This window comes from Amblyomma americanum, chromosome 11 (assembly GCF_052857255.1).
Source record: "Amblyomma americanum isolate KBUSLIRL-KWMA chromosome 11, ASM5285725v1, whole genome shotgun sequence".
NCBI classification, from domain to species: Eukaryota; Metazoa; Arthropoda; class Arachnida; order Ixodida; family Ixodidae; genus Amblyomma; species Amblyomma americanum.
Genome location: NC_135507.1, coordinates 42,897,978 through 42,912,984, shown reverse-complemented (window position 1 = coordinate 42,912,984; position 15,007 = coordinate 42,897,978).

The window sequence follows — 15,007 nt, the reverse complement described above, 5'->3', positions numbered from 1 at the left end:
GTTCCCAACAGGGCAAGTAACTCTCAGTCGCCAACCATGGCTTAAGGCATTTGAGCGCGCGTTTTTAACACAGTTTTGTTCACGATTTCAAACATATTCCAGTGGAGGGACGCGCTGCTCAGCTTGAACCCAGAAGTTAAACTCCAGGTCATGAGAAGGGCTGGAGAGGCCGCCAGACGGCATCGCCGGTCGGTCACCTGCCGTCCTGCCTAGGAAGAGGCTCACCATGGAGATGGGAGGACTACCCCTTTTCGTGCCTCAGTCTTTCTGAAAATAAAGTTGCTCCCTTTCTCTGAAACAGCTTTATATATTGCATCTGCATCGTAGCGTGCTGACAGTTTCCCGTAGTTAATGGAGCCTCCGCAGGACTAAATGCCGCAGCCACATCAGGAGCACACCGACATCGCTAACGGATGAGATAAACCATTCACACTTTCTAAAACTAACCAAATCAATTTAACGCAAAATTTCACATCTAAAGAGCGTGTCTTATGCAAGCACCAAGCAGATGGGGGGGGGGAGATTTTTCGCCTACACAAGAGTTATATTAATTGTTAATAAATTCAAGGCCCCAGACTGAAGTACGACCTACACGCAGGTTCGAATGGAATGCATGAAAGCTATCTGGATGATGGGGAATGTCGTTCTGATATGCCTTTATAGTTTGTGCTGAATAATAACTGGTCTTACTAGCTTAGCACCTAATTTTTATTTTGATGTATAATGTGCAGTGTAGCCTCTGGTCCGCCTAGTCGATTTTTCCTGGCCTTCAGCGATGAGTAACGTATACAGCCACATGATTATTTATTTATTTATTTATTTATTTATTTATTTATTTATTTATTTAAATACCCCTGAGGGCTCCTGCACAAGGACTGTGGTATCATTGGTTTTAAAGAACGAAAATGGGGGGGGGGGGGGGGGTTGATCGATGCTAACACATACAGGCCTGGAGAAGGTACTCGTTAAGCATAATTAATAAGAACTGTGAAAAATACAGCACAAACACTTGAAACACATGCAACTAACAATGCAGGACATGGACGGAACAGACTATCAGAATAATACCTCCAGGAATATGAAAATACGACTAAACACTACGTAGCTCCTGTGCATAAGAAAGGTGGCATTCATGTCTTGGTTTTACATAAAATTAATATGACATTGGAGCTCGTTGTTTGAGAGGAGAGAGGCGTTCACCAGTGCGCCACCAAAATTAAAATAAAAATTGCCAAAGGTTTAAGCTCTGCTGCGTAACGCGCAAAACTCAGTGGAAGCAGTCGCCCTGCTGCTTACTGTCTTTTGCGGAAGTCTAAAATCTACAGTAAAGTCTATGACCTATATAGGTTTTTCTCGCGGCATCGGCTACCAAAACGGTAGCAACGAGCGCACGGTCACGTGCCTGGTGTTGGCCACGTGACCGGATTTTGAGGGTCTACGCGTAGGGAGGACTTCGTATAACAGCTCTTGCTGTAAAAAATATGCATGGCATTTCGGCATGAGAGGAACAGTAAAGCATCGGTAGCGTTGCGCCCGCCTCGTATGCGCCGAATAAAAAAGCTGTAAACAGTTCAGCCTCAAACCTTCCATTAACACCACTGCTGCAGATGAAGTTTTTTGTTTGTAATTTCTTTTCTTCGAGGACTGTCATGTGTCATTCAAACTCATGCACCTAGCTGCTTGCATGCAACTGTTTGCAGGAGCAGCGCCTCAAAGCTCCTACCCCCCTCCCTTACCTTAGAAGTTTGTGCATTGAACGCTGCTTCTGTTCATCCAGTGCAAGCACACACAACAGTATCCCCAGGTATCGTCGTGCTGCTCATTGGACTGCCATGTGCACCCAGCGCAAGCCAGGTTGACATAGCAGTCCAGACAACAATTTGACAAGGCTCAGTTTGGAAAGGTTTCTTTGTGATACCTGGATGTTCGCGTATACAAGCAATATTGTTACAGTAGGATTCCTACAGGTGCCTCTAGTTACCAGGAACCTATGTCGCCTAGAACTGATCGTCACTCTCAACCTCGCAAGAGGAGAGGTCGGAGAGTGTCATGCATTTCTCCAACAGCATACCGCCAAACATGGCCGCCACAGAGTCCACGCGACGACGGCGGGAAATGACACCGAGAGAGTCGCGATCATCGTGCCCTGTCGTGTCATGCAGCCAACCTCCAGCCGTACCAGGTGACTCAACTTCGCAGTTGTTGAACACGTAATACAGCAGGAACAGTGTGTCACTGTTGAGAAGACTGCCAGGAACTGCGACTGCTTCCCCGACACGCGCGCGGTAGGCTTGAAGCGAGATGTAAAAAGATGCGAGCTCTTCCAAATCCAGTTTAAACTCGGAATTCTTAGCACCGTATCCAGCGAACAAAGCCACCTTTCGGATGACGCCCCACAAGCCACGTTCGTTGAAGTAACGCGCAGACTTTGACCTTTCCGAGATGCACCTGAAAAAGCGAGTTCGCGCAAGTTCCGGAGACAGTGCGCCTAGAAACAATGTCTTGAATACGCGAGGACCAGTTCTGGCTATGCTTAGGTCACGAAGCCACTGGTCTCCTGACGTCGTGAGATTGAACACGCCAATGGGTACCTCCAGTGTCGACGAGTTGTGAGAAAACGCTGGCGTGAGTGACAGCGCCGAAGTTTTAGAAATAAAGCTTCCGGTCCATCGTTTCCAGGTTGACCTCTCGAGGAACCTTCTCAACCTGGAGGCGTTCGCTGTTTCTTTGCCATACAGGTCGTCGGAGTAGGGATACGTGAATGAGGCATTCTTTGAAAGCCCAGCTACGTCGAAAGAAAGGTTGATAGTGGACGCGTTTGGCATCTTCTTGTACAAAAACTTCTTCAGCTGGCTAAGCATGTCGCCAGCGTCCGCTTTAAGCAACGATGCGAGGTTAATTCTTACTAGGTGCGGTATGAGGTCAGGATCATATTGATCGACAAATCGAAGGCATCTGACCAATCGTTCCCGCTTAGGGGCGACAGTGATCCGGAACGAAGTAAACGAACTAATCATCTTTTCAATCTCCTTATGGTACGCTGACAGGTCTTCAAGCATGAACGCGACGGCGGTCGCTAAACGTGCTGGTCCGTTTGATGCGTACCACTCATAATCCCAACCCGGCGGCTTGGAGGTGTTTACTGACAAGACGCAAGTTCTGTTAATTCCAGTCATATGGGCAACCTTGAGGCACATGTGCCGTTCCAAAGAGAGAAGGAACTCGGTGCTCTCGTTTCTTCCATACGATGGGGACGCTGCAGCGCTGTCTCTCTTGTCAGTGCTAGGTTGATCTATTAGGTTGCTTTCACGGTCTGTTGTTAAGTGCTCCTTCGTTGCTCCGTCTCCAGAGTTAACGAGGTTCACGTATACGGTGTCATTTGCATCTTTTACAAAGACTTCGAAAAATGGTGACACGCCGATGGAAGCCATACGTACGATGACCTCGGCCAGTATGTCTGGCGTCCGTTCTTCTGTCAGTGATACCAGGTCGTTGGTAATATCCTCGAGGTCTTGCTCGGAGACCAGGTGGCCCGCGATGCAGCCGGAGTAGAAATCTCGTTGCTCCGAGAGCGGAACTTCCTGACTGGACAGCAGACGCCCCATCTGCTCCAGGACGGCGTCCAGGATGGCGTCGTCGACGCTGTAGTGGCCCCGGGACTCCGCCAGGTGTCTGTGGCTCCGGGCCCAGGCAGTGCAGACGTGGTCGTACAGACTACTGCAGGTGTCGCGGTGGGGACTGAGGAGGCCTTCCAGGTACGCGGCCACGTTCTTGCACGCTTCCGTCGCGCAGAAGAAGTAGGCGCCTTCGGCAGGGACATCAGGCAGCTCGAGCGCACCTCCTGCTGCTGCGCTGATGTCCAGTAATGTATCCACTTCGGGAGCCAGCCTGAAATCGGTCTCGTTAGGCTTGCCGCTGGTGTTGGTGTCGGTCGGAACCACCGGCTCGAATGGGGTGTGCGTGTTGCGGATGACATGCGTGTAGGAGACCTCAGGGTCCGTCGCCATAATGATCTTTGTTGTGACGAAGGCGAGCAGGCAGGCGACTATGACCAGGAGCACGCCGCAGGTGATGCTACCGTAGAGCCTCTCCCGCGTTTTGATGGCGTCCAATTGAAGCGCCCTTTGCTCAGCCTCACCGAATTTGGCCACGTCCTCAGCGGCAGCAGTGGTAGCGGCACCGCCCAGAGAAGGTCGCATCGATAAGCGGGCATCGGGGGGCGGCGCCAGAGGCGCAGGTGCCTGCTCCTCTTCGGCGTCAAGGTCGTCCAAATCGACGGCGGCGGCCATGGTTGAAGGCGGCTCTTCGTGGTCTTCGTGGTGATGCCCTCAGGCTTAATGGAACATGTCCACGGCGGGGATTGGCCAGGGTGCATTGTGGATCCTCGTGAGGCTGATGATGATGCCCTAGGCTTAATGGCCCATGCCCACGGCGGGGGATTGCCCAGGGCGCATTGCGGATACTCGTGAGGCTGATGATGATGTCCTCAGGCTTAATGGCACGTACCCACGGCGGGGGATTGGCCAGGGTGCATTGCGGATCCTCGTGAGGCTGATGATGAGGATGTCCTCAAGCTTAATGGCACATGCCCACGGCGGGGGATTGGCCAGGGTGCATTGCGGAAACAAACGCACTCGTGGACAAGGAGCGGAGTATATGGATAATTTGGTGTCTTAGACTAGAATTTGTACAAAAAAATGAAAAAAGAAAACGGGAAAGAAAAGGCAGTGAATTCTCATTCTAGCAGAGGAATGTAGCTGATGTAATTGTATGCCTGTGAATATAATCGTATACTGGTTTCAGGGCATATCCCTTGGCGCTTGCCCCGAGGGAGAGGAGAATCGGGACAGAGGAAGTCCTAGTCCGGCTAGGGGGATCTCCAAGCAAATTCTACGCAGAGAAGCGAACCGCCGGCAGAAGAGGAAGAAAATTGTCGGTAGTTTAGTTCTGGTTGAACCTGAGTGAGTGGTTGAAGTCGTGTTTTGCGCTTTCTCCCCTTTGTGCATTTTGCCGTGAGCCTGAATCTATAGAACATTTTTGGCTGTATTGTCGCCGATTCAACTCTCTGAGAAAAGGGTTGCTGGAGGAGCCCTTGCAGCATCTTGGCCTTAGTTTGAGCAGCCCGCTCTTGCTATCATTTGGCGCCACCACATTTGGGTTCAGCCACAAATCTGTTTGTACCGCTGTTCTAAATTTCCTGATAGAATCTCACCGACTGCCTTGCTAAGTGTTCCAACATTTTTCTTTTTTATCAATTATTACATTTTGACTTAATCATTATTATTTAATCCCTCTCTTTAATATTATTCTTATAATTTTGAAATCAAAACTCTCATCGCTTTTCTGTTCATGAGGAAGAATTCACCGGTGTTGCGCTTCCACGTGCTTTTTTTTTATTAACTGTGTTCAGGTGAATAGCCACCCGATTCTTGGCCGATCCCCCAGTGTGGGTATGTGCCATCTTTTGATAGGCTAACAACAACAACCTGAGTGACGCGATAGCTACAGCTGGCCGAGTGGAACTTGCTCAGTTGAATTGCAAAGTCAGTTTTTCACCGCTCCGTTGTTGTTACCCTCATACAATGGCGCATGCCCAAATAGGGGGATTGGCCAAGAATTGGGGGGCACAGAGTTTTTCAGATAAATGTTTCGCTGGGCGAAACCAGACCATCTTCGTCCCACTTGACACGGCGCGTGCGCACAGCTGTGGCAGCTCGGTTTCGTCGGCAGCTGCTCCGCACCACGTGACCAACCACGTGACAGCGTGGCGGCGCCGCCACGCTGATGGCTCGAAATGCTGCCGTAATGTAGCTATCGCTACAAAAGTGATCTATGGAGTCAATTTCACCACAATACTCACAAAGGTTGGTCATAGATAACCCCTACCGACGTAAATATTTAGTCGCGCTATTCTGCCGCGCAAAAGGGTCATGGACACCTCACATTGCCTTGAACTGCACATCCGCACACTCCAAGGAAATGCCAGGTGTTGAAAATCCGCTGCTGCAAGGAGAGGCTCATGGCTCAAGTAGTGGAAATGCTGCATCGTTGAAAGCGTGCTATAGTTAAGTAGACAGCATTTGGGATGAACAGGACAATAGGTCCACCAAGGGAGGACTTTGCTAAAAAATCAGCCCTCTCATTAGAAGCAATGCCACAGTGCCCAGGGATCCAGTGAAAGCGTTCTTCTGCAATATGTGGTGGAATAAAAAATTGAAGAGAACGACTCATAGGAAGTATCCCTCGATTTTTCGAGCGCTGTCAAGACAGAAAGGCTGTCTGAAAGTGTATAATAAACTAAGAGATACTGCAGGGAATCCTTATTGAGGCCAGCTCAATGGCCAGAAACTCAGCGACAAAAATAGAGGTATAGGCAGCGGCCCGAAATGAATAACTCCAATCAAGAACCCTTGAGTAAATGCCAATGGCTGCCTTTTCATTTTGCTAGGAGGAGTCTGTAAAACGGAAATATTGTTAGTAAAATTATCGAGATAGACCTCGGCGGGCCGGTTCTTACCATTCCCTGGGAGAATGTCTTAAGAGCAAGGAGACTACAGTATAAGTCCGCCAGTGGTTAACTTGTACTTGGGATTTACTGGAACACAAATTTTTGACAGCAGGGAATTAGTGAACACAACCTGAAGGAGTTTATACCAAGGCCAAATAGTACCTGAGAAGAAGGTTGGGCTCGTTGTAAATATGAGGTTAGCCAATCCAGGTACAGGCGTCCTAGACCTTAAAAACGTCCACACAGTGAGCAGCTAAAACCGCGAATTTAGATCAGGTATCCGCGCCTCCAAGCACAGGACAGGATTCGCCACTCTTTTAGGTAGACCTAATCGAAGCCGCAGAGCGCGTCGCTTCATAACAAACAGGTGCTCAAGCTTCTACCTTGGGCACCCAGAAAGAAGAACGAGATTTGTACTGTGTTCATCCTTTGACTTAGGTATCGTTCTTTTAAAAGAAGCTGTAGAGATAGGCTTTTTCGTATTCTTCATTCCTCCATCTCGAATGAGTCTTCTTTTAACGGTTGACTGAACTGTAAACATAGTTGAGGGTTCGACGGAAACCCGTCTGGCGACGGAAATGCAGCATATCCAGAAACGAATGCTCGCCAGAGTCATTCAGGAAAAAAGTAAATGCTTTTACGTTTCGGCACCATTGCGGGTACCTTGTTCACAACAGGATGAAAACGAGATGGGCTCCTGCTTATGTAGGAAAAATGGTGCGTATCGTGCGGATGTGCACAGACCAAGGAACAGGGGAGGCCAGGGGGGCTGCGACCCCCCAACATTTTTCCAGAGGGTGGCGGCGCCGCCATGCTGAAGGCTCGAAATGCTACTGTAATGTAGCTATCGCTACAAAAAATGGCAGTGGCTAGCTCGGCTATGCCAGGATATACGTAGCGAAAGCTAAGGCAGATCTTGGTTAGGCTTTGTTAATCTTGATTGCAAGTCCAGGTTAGTCTGGTTAGTTGTCACGTGGCTGGTCACGTGACCAGTCACGTGGTGCGATGCGGGCACGGCGAAACTGCGAGTTCGTGGCCACTGTAGCTTTCGCTACAGAAAGTTCCGGAGTCCCTGTCAGGTAGATTGCCTCGTGTCCTGTTAATCGCTTGGCTTGTTATTTTTATGTGAAGGGATTCCTTGAACAGGCGAGTAGATACGGATTTTTCTTTTTCAAGTATGCGCGCAGAATCGCGGAATCCTAGTCAATCAAGTGGCCCGTGTTTTGCTGGTGTTTGGCGAGAGCGTTAGAATTCACTTATTCGTTCCTGACGTGACGCTGGTGTTCTTTGAAACGTCTCTCGAAGTCCCCTCTTTCGCCTATATAGGCTGCACCGCATCCTTTTGCAAGGTATTTTGTAAACGACGCCAGGGTAGAGTGTCTTTTCAAGCGGGTCCTCCACCCGTACCAAATGGTTTCTGAGCTTGCTGGATGGGACATGGGCAACTTGGATATCGTAGTCAGCCAATATCAGGCATAACGTCTCGCTGACACCAGGGGCATATGGGATGGCTGCACGTGTTTTCTTTTTGGCTGCTCTTGCTTCGGCTGGAGGGGCCGCAGCGTGTCGCTCTTGCGACTGTAGTACTTGACGCGAGTATCCGTTCTTTGCCAGCTCCTTTCTTATGCGGCGGACTTCACGAGTTCTTTTGCATGGGCTTGAACCAAACTTGAAGGTTAATTTATTAGGGTTTAACGTCCCAAAGCGACTCAGACTACGAGGGACGCCGTAGTGAAGGGCTCCGGAAATTTCGACCACCTGGGGTTCTTTAACGTGCACTGACATCGCACAGTACACGGGTAAAGCTTGAAGGCCCGAATGTAAAGGGTCGCGACAACTGAGCGTTTCTGTCCTATTGGGTGCGCAGAAAGGAAGAAAGAAAGAGATGACGCAGAAACAGTCGTCAACGTACCGCAGGAAAAGCCTTGGTGGCGGGTCGAACGACGCAAGTGCACGACTCTCTATCGCTTCTAGGGCCAGGTTGGAACAGACTACGGAAATGGAGGCTCCCATTACTGTCCCGAAGACCTACTTGTATAACGTCTAGGTGAACACAATGTATGTGTTTGACAGGCAGAATTTTAGGAGCCGGCACAAGTCGTCTGTTTCTATGGGCGTATACGTTCCGGCAGAGATAAGTCGTTGTTCAGGGCAGTTCTGCAACTCCCGACTGCGAAGTCCACCAGCACGCATGTAAACATGGATGCTTCACGTCGAATGACACCATAATGTGATCATCGCGAAAAGTAACAGTCTTCAGTTCGTCGATAAAGTGTGCCGAGTCTTCGACGTGCGTCAGCGTGTTTCCTGCCAAAGGCGCAAGTACCCGGTGGAGCTATCCCGACAACTTGTTCAGTGGCGATGTGAAGGGATTCCTTCAACAAGCGCAGCACGGCCACCAAAGTTTAAATGTTGAATGAAAGGATGTGACCTCATGCTTTCTTTGATCTTGAAATGATTTATTGGGGCATGCGCTTCGTTTTTCGTTGGAGTTGTAGACACCCAGGCGCGCGGCGTCTTTAAATAGTGGTCGATGCATCAACTCCGCGCTTGCTTCAGGGTGATACTGCATGCAAGCTCGAGAGCTGGCGCGGCAACCTCGATGCCTACCAAAATAATTTTTTCACCGTGCGCTGTGTTGGCAGATGCCGGCACGAAAAAGACACACGACAATGATGAAGCACAGACTATCAAGTGTCAGCTAGCAGGTACTCTCATGTCGAATTTTGTCAACACGGCATGCACAGTGCAAAAGTGAACTACCTAGTCCAGTTTGCTAGCCTTATGAGCAGCCGTTGAGACAATCTACGACCACCTTTGTGCAAAAGAACTGCTGCTCCAGAGGGGTAACACGGCATCCCAAGTCCGCTCATGAGTATGCGTTGTGTGCAGGACTCCCACACAAGACATAATCGGCGCCTTTTGTCAGATATTCACCCGGTGCGCCCATGCACCGCAGATGCCGTAGCAAGAGCTCGCATCACAACTTCCCCGCGAATGTGTCTCAACTAAATGCAGCTCTGGTTCCATGGAAGCACTGCCATCACTGACCACTATCCGAGCTTCTACCCCGAATTGAGGGGAACCAAATCTGCGACCAACTTTCGTCGCGGTGCCTGTTTCCTCTGCCGGCTCGAGCAGCGCTAACAAGTACAGCTTCCCAACCGAAGTGGCGTTCAAATTTGCGACGTGCGACTATCGTGCCCAGAGACTACCGACCATATCTCCGATGCACGCGAATTCCAAACGGCAGTCTGAATGCGACATGCGAAGAAAACGTACTTGCGGAGCAGGAGTTCGTCTGCTACGTCCACCTCAATCATGGCGGCCGGCAGCAGCGCACCGCATCGCCGCGGAGTGGCTGTGTGCCAGTGCATACCACCTATATCTTCAGTGCTGCGCTTCTGCCACAAAGTTGCCAATGCCAACGCATGCAGCGCACACCTGTCACTACCACGACTGAGGTGTCCTGCCCCAGGGGGAAAGTTGTGCGCCTTTCCTTTGCTTTCGAAGAAAATTGATGAGCCGGCACAGCTGCGGCTCGGCGACGTCAAGTGGTTCTCCTCGGTTCAAGGCCATACAAAACACACGCTGAACAAGCTACGGAAGGGAGTAGTAGAGCTTTTGCTTTGAAACTAATTTTCTTTCACTGCCGCATCGGCAGTGCATCAGCCACGAAGTTGTTCGTGATGGAACTGTTGCGGTCGGCTATTGGCGTCAGTGGCCTGAAATTGTGCATGTTATTTTTAAAGCCTTACTTTTCGCGTGATTTAGCACTATTCACGCTATAAGTTGCACTGTTATTACCTTTCTGTAAGTGTGAACTTCACTCGTCTGCTTCCACCTCCCAACAAACACGGATTGAATATTTCAGTTCACCGTTTTTTTATTTTACTTGTCCAGAGCTGATTTGGCATTGAGACGATTGATTGTCAAACATTTTATTCGTTGGAAAGAGGTTGGTGCTAAGAGATGACGTTAAGTGGTCGAGAGTACATAGACCTCGACGACTTCCAGCCCACTCCACCGCCAAAACTTGGGTTCTGGGGTCACAGCATGAAGGAAAAAAAATGGGTGTGGCTTAACTGTGGCTAAGCCCAGATATTCAAGCGAAAGCTTCGCGCGCTTGGCATTCCGGACTCTCTCCAGTGAAGCAGCTAGCAGGGTGGTCAAACGGCGCTTTGCGACGACGGCTCAAAGCCTCCCGCTCCCGAGCAATGCTTAGAGAAAACGGCCCGGCCTCGCTCTCATGCATGGCCAAGCTCGCACTGACTATACTCCGTTTCATATATCAGGTGCGGCGCTGTGAAAGGTACGGATGTAGTCCGGACGAGAAAATAAAGGTAGGGTGTTACTCCGTGATTGTTCTGTGCCCGAGTGGTCTATGGCACGATGAAGCGACAGGGTGTTATCAGCAATAAGAGTGCATTTAATCAAGATCATGACAAATGTGTCATATGCGGTAAGCCTACAGGCAAAACATTTAGTATGTTTTGCTAACCAAAAATGACGCACTACTTTTTGGTCGCGGATGCAGGCAGCGCAAACAAGAGCGCTAGCTTTGAAAGCGTTGCACATGATGTTTAAAACTGAGTATTGGCCAGCGACCCAACTGCGGAGAGCGCATGCGCCGAGCTGGCGGCGTTGCCAAGGCTATGGCGCAGCTCCGGTCAAATGAAGGTCAAACTGCAGCCCACGGCGAAATCGGCGTCGCTAGGCCAGTAAAGCTTTCGCTTTAAAAACATTTTTTTTCCTCCATGGGTCAGAGCTAGCTAGCACGGTCTCCTACCACTTAAGAGAAGGATCGGTAACTAGCAAGGTCACCCGTAGGTGGCTCTATTTTGCAATCCCATAGGATGTGACAGAAGTTCGCTCGTTGAACGCAGTGTTTACAATTAACCAAGCATTGAGACGGTGATTTTCCTTCAAACTTAGCCAGAACAGTGACTAAGCGGCTGTTGGTGCAAGATGAGCGCTCGGAATAGACCTGGTTCGGTGATTAAAAAACCTCATTCTTAGGTTAACCCCTTCGTCTGCCTGTACGGCTCATTAGGTCCCGACAATGTTGGTCCGAAAGCACCATACGATCATTAGAGCCGAGCAAAAATCTTGCTTGTGCATCACTCGTTGCCATAACAATTCTGACGTCGAGGCAAAATTTGGCCCAGGCCACCCCTGAAACTTGACCTTCACTGATTTGGTCCAAAATCGATGTCAAATCATAACTGAATGTGCCCAGCACGAAGGCGACCTCCAAATTTAACCCAGGCCACCCAAGCTGGACAGGGCAATCAACAAAATTTCACCAAAATCGATGTCAAACATAACTGACTGTGTCTGACACGATAGCGGTCTTCAATTTAACCCGGGTCATTTCAAAAAATTTGGTCAGTGCCATCCCTGAAAAAATTGTTCACAGCTTTGAGATCTGCCCCTTTGCGTTGCTATGGTGTCGCTAATTGTGCGACCACCATCTACGTCACCGCGTTTTCGCACGTCACCTATCAGTCGCATAGCGGAGTTAAACCTCGGCATTTTTTTTTTGTAGTGAAAGCTACACTAGGCTAGTAGAAGCGAGTTTTGCCGTGCCTGTTCAAAGCCACAGCTGCGCATGCGCCGTAACCATGGCAACCAGCTGTGCCTATCCACAGGTCTTGCGCCGCGACGATCTCCACTGCTGCGCCGACTCGTGATGTCACATGCCTCGTTATGCAGCCTCACTGCGCAAACCGTTTGCCGGTGCGCTGTCTCGCCTTCATCACGTCTGACTGCGCAGCTGAACATATATGATGCACCATAGATGAAGAAGCGGACCGTGAGCACGCGTACAGTGCGTGGCATCTTCGGAGACTGCGAGAAGCTGCGTCGGACGACCCGTGTGGAGTTCGCTGACCATTCCGCGAACTCGTTGGTCTTGTGTTCTCAAGGAAAGCCGCTCCAGTGGGGTCGGAAGTCCCCAACAAAGGGGCCCGTCCCTGCCTCCCCTTCGTGCGGTGGACGTCCTCGTTTACGCCGCGCCGTCACGGGGATGACCCGCCGGGAAAAACGCTAATGTACAGCTGTCGACATGTGGTTGTTAAGGGGCTGACGAGGTTTCGGGGGCGCACGAGATACGGCTGAGTATTAGCCGAGTGACCGGAAACCCACGATTCCTGTAACGACTGTCTACTTCCCTTAACGACTGTGTTCTCTTTGTTGCTGTCAACAACCTGAGTCATCGCCTCGTCGGCACATGTTTCTAACGCTGTGTGCCGTGCCAGAACAGATCGCTACCTGAAGGCGGAAATTCAACTGGCACAGTCGACACAGGATCGCAACTTCTTTCTACTCAAGGCATTGGACGGAAGGTGAGAAGAACAAGTCGGTGGACAAACTGTTTGTCCTAAAGGAGAAAACGTGAAGCTGCGTCGCAAGACTGACGTCGAAAGCTTCGGGATCACGGGTCGAGTTCGAGAGGACGTCGGAGGCTCAAGTCAGCTAGGAGCTGAAGGAGCCGGGCAACAACAAGCCATCGAGGGTTCGAGTCAGCGAGCTGCTGAAAAGAACCAGGCGTCCACATCGAACGGGTTCGAGTCAGCGAGCTGCTGAAAAGTAACCAGGCGACCAAGTCAAGCCAGTCAAACGAGGCAGGAGTCAGCGAGCTGCTGAGAGATCCAGAGCTCAAGTCGTCCGCATCGAAGAGCCTGTCGTCATCACTGAGGACGACGAGATCACCGGGGCAGAGAGCAACCAGTAAGGTGGGATACCTTTCTGCTTTCTCCGAATTCACCATGTCAGTGTAGTGTTTAGTGCTAGAAACGATTGCACGGAAAACGGAGATGGCTGCCGTACGGTATGATCAGGAGGGCAGGATGCGACGTGTTGAGCAGGAGGAGGCTGAACAGCTGAGTGAAATTGAAAATTTGAAACTCCAAATTGAACTGGAAAAGAGAAAACTTGCACAGATGCAGTTAAAATTAAGACAGGGGGCGAAAGTCGATAGCGAGGTCTTATTCGCATCAGTTCAATGTTTTGTCTGTATGAAATTTGGGCATTCGATGATTGAGTGTCCAAAAGAGCAAGAACAAGATGTTCCCGCGGTGAGGGGAGATATGTGCGAGCTAGTAGCTCAGGTAGAGATACTGGCGCCGGCATGCGGCGTCTTGCAAACCGAAGGTCAGAGTTCTGAAGCCTGTGTGGATTCAGGGGCCGAAATAACAAAACAGGAGGGTGATCTAACGTTGTGTGCGGAGAAAAAAGACTGTACTGTAGGCATAGGGGCGTTAGTCACACCTGTGAAGCATTCGCTGTCAGAGTGAGCACATATAGAGCAGACCAAAGAGGGGCAGGAGTGTACTTCTCGTGAACAAGCGTTCAGCGTTGCCCAGGAGCAGGTCGGCGCTAGCTCTGAGGCAGCGGGAACGCGCGAGGAAGATGTAAATCAGGATCTGATAGCGAAACACTCCTTGCAGGTGATGGTAAGCTAGCTGCCAAAAATTAGTTGGTTAGCAAGCTGAAGCTGACACTGTGCGCAGTGACAGCAGATGTAGCTGCAGGTGTAGGGAAGTTGATAACACTTGAGACGCCCGCGCTGCTAGAGCAGCCAGAAAAGGTGCAGCTGCAGGAAGAAAATGAGAAAGCTGATGTCAAAGAGCATTTCAAAATTCCGCGCGAATCCGTTAGTGACAAACCTGAGGCTTCAGTAGAGCTTCAAACAGATTCGGAAGCTGCAAATGTCTCTGCAGCAGATTGGGAGTTAACAGCGACAGCTGCAAAGAGTTTCACAGCAGGTAGGGAACTCGGAGATTCGGATACCGCATTCATCCCTGTAAGTCTAAACATGAAGCATGATACCTCATTACCAGAAGTGCGGAACCAAGCTGGTCAAGGTAATTGTGGGGAAAGAATCCTTGAGGAGATGGTTTTTCTTCATGAGAACATCGGCTGCAAGCTCTGCAAAGAGCTAGCCTCACCTGAAACCCGATGTGAAGCTGCATGCGAAGTAGCAGATCTGAGAACTAACTTTAGTGCGAGATTCAGAGAACGGGAGAATGCAGAAGCGATGACAGCAGCAATCTTTGTAGAGTTCAGGGAGCTGGTGAGCTCTGTCGATTTTGAGCAAGCTGACGATGTAGACACGATAACGGCGGTAGCCTTCACAACCGGCTCCGTGCCGGATAAATTGGAATTTTGGTCCAATCTTGTGGACAAAGCTAAAAGGAAACATCTTCTTTTTCGAGATGTAGGTGGCTAGAAATCATTCTGCCAATTTAGTGCACCGATCTGACATGGTGGATTCTGGAATGTGCAGATTGGTGTCCTAACCTTGTGGGTGCGGATTGAATTAACCGCAATGTGCGCGCGTGTGTGCGTGTTTGTGGTCTGATTGAACAGCTGAGCATACATGTGCGCGCGTGTGTGAATTTTGTTTTGGGAAACTGTGGCTGGACTTTAATGCCACACTGACAGCAAGTGTCCGCGTGACATTCTTGGTTGGGAGGTGTGGAGTTCGCTGACCAT